We start from the raw sequence: 4,355 nt of genomic DNA on the forward strand, positions 1-4,355 counted from the left end.
CACTCTAACGAAGAGTGGAAAACAATCGTGGTTTGACAAATCATCGGAAGTTCTTACCTCGTAACCATGTGTTTAGAAGAAATAGAACATCATTCTTGAAGAATAAGACTTGCAATGTGGATCCACCAGAACAGAGATCGGGAACAGAAATCTTGAATCAAATAGAGCAGTTGGGCTTCGTGAAGGTTACAGAAGACTTTGATGGGAGAAACGCTCAACTCGCAAAACATCAAAATATAGGGTGGAAGAAGAAAATCATATTTTGGGATCTTCCTTATTGGAAGGATCTTTTGATTCGACATAATTTGGATGTCATGCACATTGAAAAAAAATGTGTTTGATAATGTGTTCAATATTGTCCTCAATGTGAAGGGGAAGACGAAAGATACAGAAAAGTCGAGAGAAGAATTGAACATCTTCTGTCGACGACTTGAATTGAAGAAACTGGATGGAGCCCGACAGTATCCAAAAGCATGTTACACACTTGAAAGGGATGAGAATATTGATGGTTAGGGAACATATTGATGATAGACATAATTGTATTTGTTTGTTTGGAATATTTGACAATGTATTTGTTTGTTTGGAATATTTGACAATGTATTTGTTTGTTTGATTGATGGATAATGGGGGTTATGCTGTCGAAATTTCGTTTGATTGAAGTAATTCATGATATTTTATGTGTGTCAATGCTTATCTAAATCAATTTGAAATAGGTAACATGTCTCATCGTAGAAGTTTATTTTCGTTTGGTCGATCTGGTCGGTCTGATCGGGATGAGCAGCCGACTGATGACACATCTGATGGGTCCGGTACAGGGATTTCTGCGACTCCTGAGACTCCCTAGGCCTCTAGTAGTTCACGGGCTAGAAGGCCCAGAGGCCCTACACCTGCCGACATCAGGGCCAACTCGACTAGGGAAGCTGGGAGGTTTGTCTTTCAGAGGATGCCTAATGGGTAAGTATTTTAATTTAAATCATTATTTTTCGTATAGCAAACAAATCCTTAAATTAGTTTTACACAGTACTTTGATGGAGTCAGTAGGCCTGGCCAAAGCCTGCACTAAAGCATTTAAGAGGGTGGATAACCCAGGCGGGTACACTTGGAGGTTGATTCCCCCGGCTGTGAAGGATTCGTACTTTGACGAATTACGGGTATGATTGAATTTATAGTGCATATAAATTTATCGTTATCTATTGTAAAATGTTATATATTAAATTAACTATTTCTTTCAATAGAAAGAGTTTGCTTGGTCGCCTGAGGACGAGCTTGAGGTAAGGGCGATGTGGGAACAGAAAGCCAGCAAGAGGTACAATGACATGATGAGCTACTACAAGAGGAAGCTCAGGGCTAGTACCGATGAAGGTTTGGTGATGGATAGACCCCTCTGGATGTCTGCCGAATTCTGGACAGGACTCCAGGCATATTGGAGTCAGGAGGCTGTTCAGGCCGTTTCCCAGCGAGCACGTGCGAACCGGATGTCTGAGCCCGATGGACCCGGTACAGGGATCAGCAGGCACGTGGGAGGGTCTCAGTCCACTCGTATCCTGCAGCAGAGTTTGGTTAGTAATTATCAAATAAATTCATAAGTAATACTCCCTCCGTCCCGCCCAAGATGCTACATATTCCTTTCCGGGCCGTCCCAACGAAGATGCTACATTTCTATATTTGGCAAAAATAAGGAATTTTAAACGCTTAATTAACACTAATTAAGTATTTCTTTATTACATTTTCTCTCCTACTTTATCACTTTATTACCTTCTCTTTCTTACTTTATCACTTTATTACTTTCTTTCTCCTACTTTATCACTTTATTATTAGACACTTAAAACATTAATCTACAACTCCTTAAATCCCGTGCCGAAAAGCAAATGTAGCGTCTTGGCCGAGACGAAGGGAGTATATATAAATAAATAAATATATATATACATATATATATATATAATATCGCAAATAATAACTTATTTATCTTATATGCATGCATGGACAGAGTTTGGAGACTGGACTCCCCCCGGCTGCACAGAACTATAGCACCTTCCTCCGCCTCCACATGCGCGAGGATGGAACTTTTCTGTCACCGAGGGATGAGAGACTAGATGTAAGCGTTTAAGTTTAATCAAATATTAGTAATTCATAGTGAAATGTATTTATTTTAATACAATTTTCAATTGTTGTCTGAATTAGGCGGAGATTCGTCGCATTGCTGTTGAGACTGGGCGAGGGAACCGGCTGCCTGAGATCTACTTGGAGGTCGTACAGCCCGACAGGTCCCGGCTCTACGGCACTGGAAGTGCCGCTCGGAACCAGGTTAGTAGGGGGCCTACTCAAAGCACAGGCACTTCCGTGATGTCTCAGCAGCTGTATGAGACACGGATCTCCACGCTGGAAGAGCGCCTTCAGGCCGAACAAGCAGCACGTGAGGCCGAACGAGCAGCACGTGAGGCCGAACGAGCAGCACGTGAGGCCCTCAAGCAGCGTATGCTCAATTCGAGAAGTTCATGAGGCGGTCGGGTCAGCTACCTTGAGCAGCACTTCATATTTTGGAACTATTAATTTCATGTTTTGGACTATTTAATTCATGTTTTAGAACTATTTGTTTGAACTATATTTTGGAACAAAATTACACTTGCACTTTCTTTTTACATTTATGTTATGTTGAGCAACTATTAATTTCATGTTTTCAAACAACATTACACTTACTTCGTAACAAAGTAATAAATTCAAAATAACGACGAATGGAAATATATTCAAATTACTTATCTTATAACAAATTATCTCCCTTGTTTTTTATAAAAATAAGGACGCATGGAAATAAATTCAAAATACATTTCAATTATCAAATTAAAATACTTATAGTGTATAAACTAGATTGATTAAAAAAAATATTTTATAATAATAATAATAAATTAATAAATAAATACTTTTGCGACATAAAAATAAAGACAAAAACGAGTTTGATCCGTAATTAACAGCATCTCATGGATACCATCTCGATATATTATAAGGTTATGAATATATGATTTTATATATTGAATTAGACTTTAAATGAATTAATAGGTACTATATATATCAATAATGCGAGTATTCTGTACTGGTGACCATTTGAAAGGAACTTCAAAGTTAAGCGTGCTTGACTTAGAGCACAACTAAGATGGGTGACCGACTGAGAAGTTCGTCTAACTTATGAAAGAAATAAATAAAAATAAAAAATAAATAAATAAATAAATAAAAATAATTAATTAAATTTCAAAAACAATTACCGGCGGTAGAATGTCGCCGGTAATTTCCGGCGGCGTTTTGCCGCCGGTAATGGAATCAGTCTTCGGCAGGAAAACACTGCCACCCTCCGGTGAAGGTTGCCGGCGGCAAAAACGCCGTCGGTAAATACCGACGGCAGCTTGTCGCCGGTAATATGCCGGCAATTCACCGACGCATTATAACGGCGGTAACACCCGCCGGTAATTACCGGCAGTGTGTTTTGCCGCCGGTAATTGTGTTACCGACAAGAAATTTACCGGCGGCGATATAATGCCGCCGGTAGTTGTTTTGTCGGCGGCCGCCCCACAATTACCGACGGCAAACGCCGCCGGTAATCATATGTTTTTTTTGTAGTGGATCATCTTATTTTGTAAAGCTAAAATTGAATAAATAATGACCACATGATCAGTACAACACAATTAACTTTTGGTGAATTTAATCTCTAAATAAACCTTCATCAAGTATAAGTATATATTGTTTGCTTTTTATCTCTTTAAATTGAGGAACAATATAATAACGTATAAATGTATCACTTAAAATTGAGATCACATTTTTTTTATACATTGTTTGATTTGAATGATAATATGTTTATCCACTTCTTATAAAGTGTTATAAAATTATACTCCTTGAATTATATTTTCTTAGGTATAAAATTATATATTTTTCAAAAGAGAAAATACTATTTAAAAATTTATATTATCTATCCGAATTTTTATTACGTCAAAGTAAACGAGATATAATATGATAAATGAAACTTAATTATCCCTTTCTTATATGTCAAAACAAATCCGGCCTTAATTTCCACTTGCAAGAGTAGGGGCCTGGCTTTCTTTTATTTAATTCTGAAGTGTAGGCATATATCCTATGATTATGATGTATAATTATCTAACGAGGGAGGTTGCAACAGGAAATTGAAAATGACTCTGGAACATGTGATCTCCAATCAAAATTTTCAATTTTGATGAATAATAGTGCTAGTTTAGAATATGTTGCACATATCGGCAAAAGAAATTATATTTCTCATATTTTATGCATGAACTAATTGTTAAAACATGATCGTAACTTTCAGTGTTTTCAGAAAAAAGGATTATACATTACGA

This window comes from Salvia miltiorrhiza, chromosome 3 (genome assembly GCF_028751815.1).
Source record: "Salvia miltiorrhiza cultivar Shanhuang (shh) chromosome 3, IMPLAD_Smil_shh, whole genome shotgun sequence".
NCBI lineage: Eukaryota > Viridiplantae > Streptophyta > Magnoliopsida > Lamiales > Lamiaceae > Salvia > Salvia miltiorrhiza.